The sequence below is a fragment of the Ictidomys tridecemlineatus genome, chromosome 4, assembly GCF_052094955.1.
Source record: "Ictidomys tridecemlineatus isolate mIctTri1 chromosome 4, mIctTri1.hap1, whole genome shotgun sequence".
NCBI lineage: Eukaryota > Metazoa > Chordata > Mammalia > Rodentia > Sciuridae > Ictidomys > Ictidomys tridecemlineatus.
Window position 1 is genome coordinate 111,051,687 of NC_135480.1, and position 17,775 is coordinate 111,069,461.

Below are 17,775 nucleotides of genomic sequence, written 5' to 3' on the forward strand. Positions count from 1 at the left end.
ATATATACAAAATTTACTCTCTGGATCATGCTATACAACCAGAGGCAAGCATGCATTATTTAACTTCTCTTGATGATTTGTTTACAAAGAAATGAAAGACTTTATTCTCAAATTTCTAATGTTTTACACTACTGTGTGCTTAGTAAATATTAGCATTATTATTTTTTTCTTATACATTTTTAACTAATTGCAAGATTCTTCTAAATGTTTTGACAGGAATATTTAAATTTAAAAAAACAATTGTAATGTTTTCCATTGATTATTTAGATCCCTTTGTATAGTTTCAGCTTGTAGTCATTTTTATAGTCCCACACTACTATGCAAAGAGAATATTGCCTGTGCTCTTATTCAGGGCAACCCTCATCAGATACCATCTCAGATCCAACTGACTAGAAATGTATAAACCTCTGAAATGTACTTTTGTGTGGTCGGCCTTGACTCCATGGCCTGATTAACTCTCTGTGTAGAATAAACTCCCCCAGGCAGGGACAGAAAGAAGCACAGAGACGAATCCAAGCAACAGACTCTGAGGTTGCCTTCATATCAGACCAAGTCACCAATGAACGCATCAGAAATTGAGTCTGTAACTTTTCGCAGTTCAGGAATTCCTCAGTGAAGCAATGACAAATGGCTGTAAAACAGGTGATGTATTGTTGAAACAATGTCAGAGTTCAGCTGTATTATTTTTTAGAAATCACATAGAAAATAGAAATATCTATTTTAAGAAGTGGATTAAATATTTATGCAAAATCCAGTGTTTATAATCTTTGGTCACCATGTAAGATTTTTACCTAAAATCTTTCTCTAGAAAAGGTATACACCCCATGGGCAATTCTGAGTGTTGCCTATTTCTATAGCTGAATAAGATGTATATTCACAATTTTTTTCCATTATCAGGTTACTATTGTAAGGGAAGTGTCTTGAAACTCTAGTCCTTGTTCAGAGCCAAGCAGAGAATATTTTTAATGATTATCCTGAAGAATATTGGTTTTCATCCAAATGCAGGAATGTTCTAAAGCATTCTTCCCTATTTTTCAGGTTGAGTGTCTTCTATTAAATGACCTGAAATTTCATTGACTATTCCCCAGTCATATTCACTTGATAATAAAACTATCCAGTGAATTTTTAAATTTCAGGTATTGTATTTTTTTAATTATAAAATTTTCATTTGGTTCTTTTCATAGGTTTTATTTCTATGTATGCCTAGAACCTTATTTTTCACCTTTATTTCAAGAGTGTTTACCTTTATTTCATGGAATGAAGTTATAACAGATGTTTGAACCCTTTGTTAGTTATAGTATCTGGATCATTTCAAGTTTGTATCTGTTGATTTTTTTCTCTTTATGTTTCATCATTTTCTTAGTTTTGTTATATTTTGAAAATTATTTTATGAGCCCTTGGGTCTTGCTATAAGCCTCTAGAGAATGGTGCTATTTTGTTCGTATAGTAGACAGGATCTGTTGGCAAATTCTGACTCTCTCATTTCCCTTTTGTGGGTGATTGTTCAAAATTTCATTTTAGTTTTCAGCGCCTGCATTGTGTGGCTTTGGGTCTTTCCTGTGCACATGCTCCTTAAAGATGAGTTGGTTTTATGTAATTTACTTCTCACAGACTTTGCTACACTCTTTTGGCTGTCTTCCCCAAATGTGGTCGTCTCACTCCGTTTAGACTGTTTGAACTACAATATTAGCAACAAAGACATAGATTAGGCAGCTTATAACCAATAGAAATTTATTTCTACCAGTTATGGAGGCTGGGGAGTCCTATATCAAAGCAGCAAAAGACTCAGTTTTGGGTGAGGCCTGCCTTCTGGTACATAAACAGCTCTCTTTGCTCTGAGCCCTCACATGACTGGAAGGGTCAGGGAATTCTCCAGTTCCTCCTAAAGGGTACTAATCTCATTCTCGAAGACTCTCTCCTCATGACCTAATCACCTCACAAACACCCGATGGCCACCACTAATACCTTGGAATTCGGTTTCAACATATGGATTATGGGGAGACATACACTTTCAGTCTATAACAGTGCTTAGGTGTAGTTGAGAACTAACGGTAACCTTTACATAGAATTAAGGTGTCTGTTGCTTCAGCTCTGTCTTCTTTTGGATTCTCCCCACCAAATTTTAGGCTCCCAAGGGCCCCTAATCTGCATTACTCTAGCAAGAAAGACAAATTCCTTCCAGAATTCTAAACATCAATGTTATTATACAAAATGTTATACACAACTTTAATACCCATGTTCGAGGCAAAGCAGTGAGAGGAAATAAAAAGAAGCAAAAATAAGAGGGATTCATACTCTTCATTAGCACTCTTCTTTTCTCATTTTCTCTGACTATAGGTTTTCTTTTGATATTATAAATACACAGAAAACACACAGTATAGATAAGAAATGATAATCTCTTTTTGAAAATTTCTTAAGTTCATTTTAATTTATTGTTTTACACAATTGAAATCAATTCTATAAGAACCAACTGTAAGCCCAGGTAGTAGTTGGGTGCTACAAACAATGGCACTGAATGACAGGTAATTATGCCTCAATGTATTATTATTATTATTATTATTATTAAATCTTCCAAATTTAGAGAGAAAAGGCCAATTTTTCAGTTTATTCAATTGAAATTTTCAGATGCAGTAAATCATAACTACAATACTTTGACAATGAAAGCAGACATTATTTTCTGTATTTTGCTCAGCATGTGTGAAAGGAGGCAGAATGGCCTTTTATTTTAGTGATTTTTCTAGCAGAAGGCTGCAACCCTATTTAGCCATTCTTAGCAAAGCTGTATCAGAAGAACAGCACTCCTTACTATTCAGCTTGTAATCAAATTGGAAAGCAAATTCATCTGAACCAAAAGAGTGAAGGAAATAGCATATTTCTTGATCTTGGAAAAAAAAAGAGCAAAAGTTAAAGTCCAATAAAACTTGTAGTCTCAATTTCAACATGCAAAGATTTTGGAAGACATCATTCTCATCCTTACAGGGAAAAAACTGGACCTATTGAAAAACAATTACTTTTCTTGGACCCATCCTATAACTGAAGTAGCCAGGAAAACCATCATCACAGAATATGGAGAGGCAGGAAGGAGCACCAAGAAAGAGACAGAAAGATATGCTTGCCTGCAGAAGAAGCTACTGAAGCTCTTAATCAGCAAGGATATTTTTATACTAATTATGACAAATTGCTGGAGGTTGCATATGGACTGAATGTGTGTTAGAATCTTCTGGGGGCCTGGGAGGGGGATGGGGGCTCCTTCTGTGGGCTTTGCTTTCAGAAATCCTGTGGGATTCACATGTATACATCTGAGAAATACTCCCAGGCTCTAACCAAGAGGAATGGAAGACTAATAATTTTGAAACACACTCTGAGCCTCCTTCATAACAAAGCCCTACTCACAAAGGGAAAGAAATTTGCCACAGTTTTATCTCAGCTGGGGGCAAGTAATTCTTCACACAACAGCTCCCTCCAGCCTTCCTGTCTCACATAAATGGGAAAAAAATGCACAAAAGCTTTACATAAATAGATTGGAACACAGCAGTCAAGGAAGGAAACAGGTCAAGGAGTGGGAAGGTGGACAAGGTGTACCACCGAAGAAACATTTGTGAAAGTCACATCTCAACAAAAGCCGACATTTCATCAGAATGTTATAGAGACTCCCTTCTTGCTCAAATCTTACTTGCACATTGTTTTAGTCAGTTTTCTTTTTCTCCCTCCCCCGCCCCCACTGTAACCAAAAGGCCTTAGAAGAACAATTAGAAGAGGAAAAGTTTTTTTTTTTTTTGGAATTTCAGAGGTCTCAGGCCTCAGATGGCTGACTCATGGCCTGAGATGAGGGTTCTCATCATCACCAAAGTATGTGCTGGAGGAAAGCAGTTTACAATATTATAAGCAGGAAGCAGAGAGATAACTCTGCTCAACCAAGGCAAAATATATAAGACTCAACCCCTCCAGCCACACTCTACCTGCCTAAAGTTACCACCCAGTTAATCCCTGTTAGGGATTAGTACACTAATTAGGTCTGAATTCTCATCACCCAATTATTTAACCTCTAAACTTTTTTAACATTGGCTTACACATGAGCTTTTTGGGGGCATACCTTATATCTAAACCATAATACACACCAACAAAGCTGCAGTATTATAACTGTGGATTACTGAGAAAGACATTCAGAGGAGGACTATATGCAGGGAAGTCCAAAGATAAAAGGGAAAGGAAAAAACAAGGACATCAGGGTAATTTTAAACTTCTGGCACTTACAGGTCTAGCAAACATAAAGCACAGTTAAACTCTTAGCCATATATTCATAAATCCTCACACTAAAGGCTTATTACCTCTGTTCCAATTCCCAAAGCAGCATGTTGAAATTTCAGCAAAAAAGCTGAAAGTATGGCAGAATTCAAGGAAAAAAACACATTTTTAGGGGACAGAGAGGCCATAAGAACCAGACTTAGAAGTGATGCAGTTTTTTAATGATCAGACAGACTATTATTAATATGGTAAACATGTTAAAGGAAAAATATTATGTAAGAACAGGTGATGGTGTAAGCAGAAAGAAGAAAAATTTAAGAAAGAATTAGTAGGAAAATATAGTATTACAACAGTATAATAAAGATGAAGATGTCTTCAATGGGCTCATCATAGTCTTGTTATATTTGCAAAAATAATCAGTTACCTTCAATATAAGACAATAAAAACTGACCAAACTGAAAGGCAAAGAGTAAAATAAAATTAAAATCTGAACAAATCAAAAACTACAAAGGAACAGAATAACCAATAACTGTGGGACAATATGTGAATGGCACATTTTAAGAATAATTAAAATTATGTAGAAGAGAGAATGGAACAGAAAATAATACATTATGAGGTAACAATAGCAGAAAACTTTTCAGAATTAATGACAGACGCTAAAATCACAGATCACAGGTCCAGAAAGTTCAGATCCTGAAGCAGGATAAGCACATACACAAACATAAACACCCATAAGTATACCATAATAAAACTTCAGAAAGCCAATATTTAAAAAAAGAAAACAGAAAGAAAAAAAAGTTAAAAAATATTTTACTTAGGAAAAAGGATAAAGATTACCATGGACCTTTGATAAATAAGCAAGAATAAAGTGAAGTGAAATACTTAAAATGTTGAAAAAATAATCCTCTGACCTAGAACTCTGTGAAAATTATCCTTTAAAAGTTGGTAACAGGCCTGGGGACATAGTTCAGTTATAAATGCTTGCCTAGCATGCAAAGGCTCTGGATTTGATCCCCAGGACCAAATAAATAAATAAAAGAATAAATATTTGCCCAAACAAACAAAAATTGAGAGAAACTGATAATAAGCAGACATGCACTCTAAAAATAATAAGAAAAGCTCTTCATAAAGAAGGAAAATTATATAGAACAGAAACATTAATATGAGTAAAGAAATAAAAAGAGCTAGAAAATCAATAACTAAGGTCAAATAAGACATTTTTTTTCTCATTCTTAATTTACCTAAAATAAAACTAGTTGCTTAAAGCAATACTAGGAACAATGTCTTGTGCAATTATAGAATATTGATATGCAAAATAAATGAGGTAATGTCACAAGGAAGTTGGAGATGCTCAACCTTTATTACATATGTTGTGCATAGTGTTGTCTGAAGGTGACGTTAAATTAACTAAAAAGGTATATCATAAATTTTAAGGCAATACCTTTTTTGAAAAGTATTTAATGGATATTCTGAGAAAGAAAATAAAAGGTAATTATATTCAAAGCTTGATTAAAGTTAAAGAAAGCAGAAAAGGGAGAAAGTAATCAAAGAAGAGACAAAACAGGCAGGAAATACATACCAAAAAAGATTGTAAAAGAGTAAAAATTTAGATAGGTTAAGTGGACCATGCTAACATTAATCAAAAGAAAATCAGACTGTTTCTACCAGAGAATCTAGATTTTAGGAGAAGAAAGATAATCAAGAATAAGTAAAAGAATTATTTAATGCTAAAAAAGTTCAAGAAAACATGATAATTCTAAACGAGTATGTCCCTAGTGACATAGCATCAAAATAAATGAGGCAAATTTTCCATAGATTTGAAAAGAAATAGATATACTATTTTAGTTGGAGATTTCAATATTCATTATCAGTATATTAATAGATATATACTGATTTGATAAATACACATTGATAAAGAAAGCAGAATATCAATAAGGATATAAGTGATCTAAATGAACTATCAATCAACTTGATCTAATTAACATTTATAGAATATTTTATACAACAAAGTAGAATTCATATTATTCTCAAAGTCACATGGAATAGCTACCAAAATAAACCATATTCTGAGTGATAACACATATCTTAAAAACATTTAGTACCTAGAAAACATATAAAATGATTAAATAACAATGGAATTAAATCAGAAATCAACAAGAGTATAATAGCAACAAGAGTAAATATTTGAATATTAAACAACACACTTATAATTATCACATGATCAAATAAGTCTTATGAGGGGCTAGGGCTGTGGCTCAATGTCAGAGCGCTTGCCTGGCATGTGTGAGGCACTGGGTTCAATCTTTAGCACCACATAAAAATAAATAAATATTGTGTCCATCTACAACTAAATATATATATTATATATAAAGAAAAATGTTTATGAAAAATAAATATATTTTATCTAATTGAAAATAAAATACAACATCAAAATTTTTGGATGCAGTGATAACATTGGATAGAAAGATGTTTATGGCATTAAATTTACATATTAGGAAAGAAGAAAAGTCTAAAATCAATAACCAAACTTTCTATCATGGGAGACAAAAGAAGAATTTAACCCTAAATCAAACAGAAAAATAATAATAATAATTAGAGAAGAAATCAACAGCATACTGTAGTGATGCAGCCATATCAATGTTTATAGAAATTCAATTCACAATAGCTAAACTGTGGAACCAACCTAGATGCCCTTCAATAGGTAAACAGATAAAGAAACTATGGTATGTATACACAATGTAATATTACTCAGCATTAAAAGAGAATGAAATTATGGCATTTGCAGGTAAATTGATGAAGTTGGATAATATTATGATAAGTGAAGTAAGCCAATCCCCCAACACCAAAGGCCTAATAATCTCTCTGATAAGTGGATGTTGATCCATAATGGGGCAGGGGGCATGAGAAAAATGGAGGAACTTTGGATAGGATATAGGGGAAAGAGGGGAAGGGAGGGAGCATGGGAGTAGGAAAGATGTTGGAATGAGAAGAACATCATTATCCTAGGTATAATTGTTCAAATGGTGTGACTCTACATCATGTACAACCAGATAAATGAAAAGTGCTCCATTTGTGTGCAATGAAATGAAATACATTCTGTCATGTATAACTAATTAGAACAAATAAAAAATAACTAAATAAAAATGAAATTAACAAAATTAGAAATAAGAAAATAATAGGGAAAATCAATGAAGCAAAAAGTTCGTCATTGGAAATGATTAATATAATTTATAAACCTCTAACCAGATGAAAGAGAGAGGGAGAGCAGACAAGTTTCTTATTCCAGAATAGAAAGACAGTAATTACAGATCTCATAGGCAGACACAGGTGTGGCAGTATGTAAAAACGTGGACGTGTAACCGATGTGATTCTGCAATCTGTATACAGGGAAAAAATGGGAGTTCATAACCCACTTGAAACAAATGTATGAAATATGATATGTCAAGAGCTATGTAATGTTTAGAACAACCAACAAACAACAATATTTTTTATTAAAAAAATAAATAAAGAAAGAAATACCATCAGCCTCTTCAAGACAACAAATTTGAAAGTTTAAATACAAGGAATTATTGAAATATGAAGACTAGGTAGGCACAGTGGCAAATGCCTGTAATACCAGGGGCTTGGGAGCCTGAAGCAGGAGGATCTCAAGTTCAAAGTCAGCGTCAGCAAATTGGCAAGGTACTTAGCAACGCTTAGTACCCTATCTCTACACTTAGACACCTTATCTCTAAATAAAATATAAAAAATACCTGGGGATGTGGCTCAGTGGTTAAGCACACATGAGTTCAATCCTCTGTACCAAAAAAATAAAGAAATATGAAAACTACAACAAGTTACTGAGGAGAAATAGATAACTTGAAGAGTTCTACATTTATAACAGCAATATTATCACTAAATAATAATCTCTCAAAAAAGAATATACCAAGTTCAGATGGTTTTATGGCCAGAACACATTCTGCCAATATTTAAGAAATAAAGGAGATTCAAAATGGATTATTTACAAAAATACAAGATGAAAAATTATAAAAGTTATAGAAGGAAACATTTTCTGGTAGAAATTCTACATCACTTTGGATTTGGTGGCAGGTTTTAGATACAACGCAAAAAATATGATCCATGAGAAAAGAAATTGACAATTTGATACTAATAAAAATTAAAACATTTTGCTCTACAAAAGACACCTTTTAGAAAATTAAAAGACAAGCCATAGATTGGATGAAATATTTGGAAGATAAAGAAAACTTAATACTCAATAACAAGAAGTCAAACAACCTAACTAAAACATGGGTGAAAGATCTGAATAGTCCTGATCAAAGAAAATATTCAGGTGACAAATAGGTAAAAGAAAAGATGCTCACCATCATTTGACAATTAAGAACTTCAAATTAAAGCCACAGCGAAAAACTGCTACACAAAAAATTGGCACTATCAATTACTGGCAAAGATATGGAGCAACAGTAACTCTCATTCATTACTGCTGGAAATACATAATGGTATTACACTATGAAACACTACATGTGTTCTATGAAGCTAAACATAGTTTTTCTATATAAATCAATAATTATTGTCTTGATTATTTACCCAATTGACTTGAAAACATATTCACATAAAATCCTATGTATAATTATTTATGGAAGCTTTACCCACACTTTTCCCAAACTAGAATAAACAAGATATCCTTGATAGGTAAATAGATAAGCAAACTGTGTTACATTTTCCAATGGAATAGTATTTAGTAATAAAATGATATGAACTATGCTAAATGAAATAAGCCAGACTAAAATGTGCACATTTATGATTATCAGAAATAGGAAAAAATATATTGAGATAGGGAACATATTAGAGGTGGCCAGGAGTTGGTAGGGAAAATACTGAGCAAATGTATAGCATAGGAGATTTTGGGGGGAAGTGAAAATATTTTGTGTGGTGCTCTAATGTGGGATACATGATGCTATGTGTTTGTTCAAACCAATTTAACTTTATGTTACCAAGAATAAATATTTAGCATGAATATTAAAAATAATTTAGATTAGAGGAATCAATAACATAATGCAGACTGTGATAAAATAATGTGTCTTACAAATGTATGAAAGAATCATACAAATGTGAGGAGGGTAAACGCATTGACCTAAGAAACTGGAAATGAATACAGTCTGTAAAACTAATGACTAAAAGCACTGTGCACAGCACTGCTTTCTGATAAATAAAGCTTTTAAACACCTCCCCCCATGGGGGTTCTGGTTAACAAGACTGAAAAGTACATTGATATTGAACAATTACATGAATGAATGGCAGACAGTGGGATCCAGTTTCCTCACTGTTGGAGTTGGAAGTTGTAGACAAACAGATAAGCAAGGGGAAAAGTATAGAATGATCCATGTGATAATGCATTATAGTTAGAAATATCCGTGTGAGCTAATATTTAACTTCACATAGATACAGATGGAAATATATGGAACTATTTACAGATTTGTATATGTGAAGGAGTTTGTATGCATAAATACTTCCTGCTCTGCCAGTCTGGAACAATGATGTCCCCTGTAATAATAAGCAAAACTGTTGCCTTGTTTTCTAGTACCATACTCCAATAAGAGGAACAGTGCTTTTGGGGGGGAAAAAAAGATTGATTCTAGGAATTAGCAGAAAATATGTTAACCTGAAGTATCTTGCAATGTCAGGAAGGATATGCTAAAACAAACAAAGAAACCATAGAGAAAAACATATAAATGTATATAGAAGGGATATAGGAACAAATGAAATCTCTCAATGGGCAAGTAACAAGCAAACAATGAATAACTATTGGATTATAATTAAAGCACAACTTAATTATTCATAAGTCCACGTTGAGATTAATAAATAACTGAAGAAAAAATGAAGAAAAAAATGGTGGAGTATAAATCCACACACTGCAAGTGTGGGCCTTGCAAAGTGACTTCCTTTCAGAGTGCAAAGGGGGAAAACCTAACTTCTTCACAGTACAGAACCTGAACACACTATATTAACCAGATGGTCAAAGTTAGTATAAATAGGATGAATAATGTTGATAGCATGCAACTTTTACTTGAAGAGAATGGTACTTTACTTCCATGGTCTTGCTGCACAGAATTCATAAACTCAGGTTATCAAACACAAGAGATTCATCATACAAATACTAATGGAGGGGCAGTCTAACACTGTACTCCTCAAAACTGCCACATCCTTACCAACAATGAAAATATGAGGAATTGTCACAGCCAAGAGGAGTCTAAAGAGTCTTGATTATTAGTTATAAAATGATGTCCTGGAATGGAAAAAAGAAACATTAGGTTAAAACCAAGGAAATTACAATAAAGTATGGTATTTAATAATGTGTTGACATTGGTTCATTAATTGTGACAAATGTACCATACTAATGTAAAATATTAGTACAAGAGGAAACTAGGATAGAATACATGAGAATTATAACTTTTTTCTATTAAAAACAATATTCTCTTTTCTCTATTGCTTTGAGATGTCGACTTTGTAGTTTTTAAGTCCCCTAGATATTTGTGTCATTTTGGATCTTCTCTGCTTTTTTGCTCTAATCTAGTTGTGTGTCAGCAACAGACTGTTTACTACAGTTTTATAATAGCTTTATTATCTGGTAATGCAAGTCCTTCCTAATTATTCTTGTTTTTAAGAAATTCCTTGACTACCCTTACAGGTTTCTTTTTCTGTTTGAATTTGAATCTGTATATTTGTGAATCTTAAATAATTTTACAAATAAATAACCAATTAGTTTTTAACAGATTTCATTAAAACTATGTATTAACTTAGGAAGAAACTGAAATATGAATATTGATTAATCTAATGCTGTAAGAGGATATATATTCTTTTTGGTGTAAGTTTATTTTACTCCAGTAAAGTGTTACAGTTTTCATTATATAGATTTTGCAAATTTATTAGATATTTTTGTGTTTTTTCCCTTTTTGCCTGCTATTGTCTATAGTACCTCACCTTGCATGTGTATCTTAAGGGATTTGTGTTTGAACAACATTGAAAGCTATTAATCTTTCATGTAATAAAACTACTTAACCACCTTTTGTCTTTCTTAATATTTCTAATTCCTCAGTTGACTGTGTTGTTTTTCAAGTTTATGATAATAATGTACATTAAAAATGGCAGTTGCCCCTCCTTTTGTCCAGCTGATGTCTATATCTAGACTGCTTTTTTGCACAGATGTCAATTTACGATCTTCCTTACTCATCACCTTAACGAGATTATTTTCTGATGCAATCTCTTTCCTTTCCTGATTTTTTTCTCTAGTTCTAATTGAGCACCTAATTCCTAGAAATTTGGGGGAAAAGGGTGTTGGGGATATACATTTTCAAGATACAGAACTAAGCACCAAAGACTTCACACAGAGATCCTAAACTGAAAGTTTGGAAAGTAGAGATTCTTAGAACCAAGCAGTAGCCCTGATGTGAATACAGAAGCAACTCATTATATATTATTCCCAAGAGGGGGGAACACACACACACACACACACACACACACACACACACACACACACACAGAGTGCTTTATATTTTAAAAGAATGAACCATAAATGGCAGAGATTATTCTCCCTGACTTGGTCATAGAGCCCAATGTGAAGTTTGGGTGATCTGGAGTCTCCAAGAAGCTTATAAAAAGGTACAGCAGCAGCACAGCATAATGAGGATTGCCATAGTATCAATTGGTAGAGTTATAGTCAATACCAGTGCATACTGCTGATAAGAGCCCAGGATAAAAAGAGATGCCCAAAAGGCAATTCACAGAAGAAACAGTACCTGGAAAAGAATATGTATTCCCTGAACTATGTTTTATCTGAATGAATGTGGGACAGTACCTATCAACTTCAAAAATGTTTGCATATTGAGTCTTAGTTGGTGTGGTAAATCAGAGATAACATGTGCTATGTGACAGTTGAGATAGTTGAGCTGCAGAGTAGCCACAGTCTCTGTCTCCATAATCTTTATCCATAATCTATATAGTGATAAGTTCCAGAATGGTGAAGATGTGTCATTTTTGCGCCCGATTTGGAAATTATAAGCTTTTACTGAGCTGCTGATACAAAGACAGGTTCTCCTTATGTTTACTACGCTTGGTGAATAGCATCTTCTGCAGAGAGAGAGAGAGTGTGTGTGTGTGTTTGCCTTCAAAAATGTTTTGCAACCATCAAATAGGGAAGGAGAGTTTTTTCCTAGAACCAAGTTGCAGTAACCAGACAAAGTTCCGCAGGTCATAAACTCAGCATAAACCAAGGCTGAACCAATTCTGATGGGCATACCAATGCTGCAGAAAGGCCCTGAGCAGGTTTCCTGGCCATTGCCTGATCACTTAGAAGCTCAAATTTCAAGTCGAAATTCTGTCTGCTTCAGGACACCAAAGCTATTGGAAAGATACAGGAAAAGAAGAAGTATCAAGCTATACTGTATAGCCTGATAAATTATTTTGTACCATTGCAGATATAGTGACACATTTTAAAATGAAAGGGAAATAATGATCAGAGGGGAAAATGGTAGAAATACAACAGTTACACAGACTGATAATTAAGTAGAAATTGTGCAACGTGTCCTGGGAGGTGCACACACTAATTCAACATGTGGTCAATGTGATGCTAATCTTGCTATCCAAATCAGAACACTGACTCCTAATAAGACAAAGTCTGAGATGTTAAGTACTTTGATTACCATACTGTGTTAGTGTTGCCATCTGCATATGAGGGACACCATTTACCACAACAAAAATACATGTTTATAACCGTTCAGACAAGAGAAGAGAAAGAAGAGAACAGAACATGAAGGTATGAAGAAAGACACTAATCATCATACCTCTCAGCAGACAAAATATACTGTCAGGAACTGTTACCAAAATGACATGGATAAGTTTTCTTCATGAACATTTATAATTCTGTAAAGTATGTAGTGATGCAAAGAAATAATTTTCTTGGCTACAGTTTGCCCTCCCAAATCCTAAAATGATCTTAAATTACTTCACTTCATTTAAAAATCAGCATCATGTTCATGAAACTCTAGAATATATCTAGAATAATTGGAATATCTGTCAACACTACATTCATGTTCCAATACAACCATAAATGTATTAGAGATGCAAAGGATCTAGAAATTGCATAAATAATTTATATAAAGCATACACAGAAAGTGGGTAGGTTGAGATACAAGCAGTAGATTATAAAATCTGCAATACAAGGCTGTTGGTTCTGAGTAAGTTAACATAGGTATAGAAATTGAGTTGAAGTGTCTATACAGGCAACTAGTCCTCTTAGCCCACTCAGATAACAGCTTCATATGGACAGTTCCTCCAGGTTGTTTCCTTAATTTAGGAAACAGTCTGTCATCCATACTGTCTGGCTCACACTTGTCATTAATTTCAGTATGATTGCCACACATTTGATACATTTCACTTTGTCCTTTAGGTACATAATTCTGTCACAAGTGCATTTGTTAATTTGCTACTCTTTTTATCCTGTTCATATTTTGAGAGTTTTTTTTTTATGCTTCTAAAGGCCAACAATGGTTCAGCCAAAGAACTTCTTGCTCATGTGGATATTTTAAAGTTCTTTTTTTTCATGCTAGTTATTTGAAGATCACCTGAGAATTTGGTTGAAAACACAATGGTTTCAACCCTTTCCAGAGAGATGCTGAACTACTAGTGATGAAAGTAGCCACCTGATTCTGTTTTAAGGGAACTTGTTCCCCGGGAATTTAGGAAATGTGCATCTTCTGTTTTGCAAGTGGACAACCCAGAGCTCAGGGATGTGACATGATTTATTAAACATTCCACAGCTAGTTTACGCACAGATCAGTACTAGCATGTAGGTCTCTTCATTCATTGCCTGGTTTTATTTGTCCCACAATATTTTGAGCAGAGATAGCTGATTACTTCTATAGAAAGTCAGGGAGGTGGCAAGAACGCACTGATTATTTCTGTTGGTAAGGCTTGATCTTTAGATCTCAACCTAGTTGCATTAGTCTTTTAAAACATAACATTTTGCTCAGTCTCTTAAAATCTAACATCCCAGGCTTCTGTGCTGAACTCTTTTGTCTGACCGTTCATCAGATTTTCTGCTGGAAGCCAAGGCTTGGCTCACTCCTCCACCCTGCACCAGAGAGCTTCATTTGTGCTGATTACCCTGCATTTCACATAAAAGTCATTAAGAATTCTGTTTCAGTGAATAAAAGAATGTAAATGAGGTAATTATGAGCTCCACTTACCTTACTAACCCCGTGCATTGTGCAATCATTAATGCTTTCACATGATCTGTTCACTGGAAAAATCAGAAAGATGGAAAGCAATATTGTTGGGAAAGAAAATAGTATTGAGGTTCCTTCTGTGGTGGAATTTTCTTGGGTGGAGGTGTGAGGGAGAATCTTTTAGTGTAAACTGTGAAAAAGACAGCTTGAGAAATGCCTTTGTATTGCTGATTCTAACCCTACCTCCCCTTTGCATAAATTAACTTCAAGTTGCCGAGGTTTTCTCCTAACAACATATCATACTTGGAAAATGGCATTCATCCGAAGAACTTTTTAAGATGCATTCATATGATTCTTTTCATTTATTGAACAAATGCATTCTCCCATACAGCAGAAGCTGGCTTTGAGTGTTTGAAAACAAAATGAAGTTACAAAGCTTAAATCATCATGGATAGAGGATAATGCAGTGCCCACATCTAATCTTGGCCAAGCCACCCATCTTTTCTACTGGACTAACATTTACCTTTGTCATCGCCATCCTTCTACCTTATGAGTCTGCTTCCATCATTCATACTGATGGATACGTCTGCCAAGGTGTCCTACTACCCTTTTCATAAGAGTAGGTTCCACGTGATCCAGGATGGTTTAAACATATATGTTCTTCTCTTGATCAAAGTTGCTTTTGCAGGCAGAAAGAAGGATGTGATCCCAGTAATTGTATCAAGGTAAAGATTTGGATGCATTAGATCCAGGGATATGGAGGTCAGAGGATTTCTTTTCCTTTTGAATTGCATGCTATGAAAATGTAGACTAGGGGATGCCAGAAACTATCTTTACTGTTCCTTGGAAAGAAACTGATTGTAAAAGATTCTACCAAGTAGAGAGGAGCAGAGCTGAGACAAAGCATCAGTCTTCTGGGAATAGCCTTTGTACCCTTGGATCCAACTGTGCTGCACCTGAGTCATCCTTAGGCTTTCTGGTCCAGTGGGATAATGCATTTAATTTTTTGGAAAGCCAATTATAATGAAGCTTTTAAAAAATACATTTAAATGGTTTTCATTGATAGAGAAATTGGTGCTTTCAATAAAGTATTGCAAGTAAGCCTCAAGAAAGAGCTTGACCAAGAAAAGAGAGAGGAAGGTCTGGTAGTTCCCTATTCTTAGATGGAAAACAGACAATCTTTGTCATGTAGGAGTGAAACACCTGGCAAACTTGCTCTTTATTTTATTTAGCTCATATTAAAGGATACTTGGGCTAGATCACTGGGATATTTTGCAGAAAAAAACCAAACAAACAAAAAACCCTTGGCAAGGTGTGAAAGGAAAAGATAATCATTGGATTCAATTCATTTTTCTTAAAAGGAAAAGTATGTGGCAGAATGGTTCTTACTCTTAATGAAGAATGACAATTACTACCAAAAGCCATAAGACCATTGGCACTATATTAGATATGAGTAAAGGTGAGAAGATAGAAAACAATAAATTTTAAAACCAGAGATAAAGACATGGGAGAGAACAAATAAACATTCCATCCCAATTCTCCTGTGCATGTGAACGAAGAGTCTGATAGGCAATATTCCCCAGCAAAGCACCTTTCTCTGTAATCAAGCCTGATGTCAAAGGAAGAATATATCTGCTTTAAAACACCTAGCTAAATCTAAACTCAAAATCATTGGTGAAAGATGCAGGGTTGAGCAATGTCCCAAAGCCTAGTACTAAAATACAGAAACTCTAAGAGTAAATATTTTTTTACCATATTTCTGGTGATTATTCCTGACACAGTGAATAACCAGGAGAAAAGAAGAACAACATCAGCAGTTTAACACAATGTTTAAGAAGGCATATTGCTAGATATGCCCCCAAATTACCATCTTTTCCCCAGGTATTGTTACAGAGGGCAATAAACTCTGAAGAGCTACTTAAAGGGCAGAATTCCAGGTAGCCAGATTGACTAAGATTGTGTGTACAATATCCATTTTACTCCCTTTTCTTCTTGCTTGCAGAATCTTGATTTTTTTCAAGGATCTCTGCTTCCTCCATGGTCTATGATTCAGAGGATGTTTAACACTCTCCCAACCTTAATTACCAGAATCAATCACAGCAACCAATAACATTGATTTTATCAATTTTGAAAACATTTCTTTTGAGGAGTGGGGAAGTTCTGCTGGTGGGGTTTTTAGGGTGAGTTTTATTCCTATTAACAAAGACACAGAAAGGGACCATCTTGTTGCAAGCCTGAGGATATAGGCCTCACACTAAGGTTTCAAAGCCAAGACAATGGCATATGAATATGAGAAGTACCTGGTTGTCCCACCCAAGGATTTCTTGTTTTGTTACATTATAAGTTCTTCTACAGTTTTAACCACTTTTGACCAAATTTTTTTTTCCTGCTTAAATCTTAGTCATCGATGAACCATCAAGGAATCCATTCTACTTCCAAAAAAGAGAGTCCTTGCTTTTATGATATAGCAAGTTTCAGCAAATTGTACAAACTTTGACACATTCCTTACAGTTTAATTATAATGATTTTATTTCTATTATTATCTACTATTAACATCTGGAGTAAGTAATGTTTTAATTTATTCATTCACCTATTGCTAGATTCTGAGGAACTATATCTAGGCTCAATATGCCCCAAACTCAGCATTCTGGGTATGAGGACAGAGTAGATGGAGTACATGAATATGCCTTCAATTTCTGCTTAAAAATGGAAAGGTATCATGTGATGATGGTTGTTTATGCTATGACAGAGAGTTAGAATAAAAGCTATTTGCAAATAAGTTTTATGCAGACGATGTTATAGTCTGCCAGACTCCATTCCCTGGGGCAATAACCCCACTGCTCCTATAGGACTGTCCATCACAGGCTTGATCCTCACTTCTGTCATCTCCAACTACAGGCATGCAGCCCAAAGTAGACCAACTGCTCTACCTGGAAGAAGTGTAAAATATAATGCTCCATGGGTAGAGTGGTGTTTAGGGGTAGTAAGAGATCCAAAGAAAATCTAATCAGTCTTACTGTGGGAAGATTTGACATATAGACATTTGGATGCAAAAAAAAAAAAATCTATTAATATAGATTGTCAGGCAACATTATATGGAAAGAACCAGCCTGAGAATGTATCCAACACACAGATTGAAGCGTAGCCAAAAGAAAAAAATAAAGAAATATCCTGATCATCACTGACTTTATAGATATATGATAAAATAAATTCTTTATTTGGCCTAAGCTAATTCTAATGTTTTTAACATATAAAGAAAACAGTCTTGACCAATGTAACATCACAGCAAAACAAAAGAGGATCAATGGCA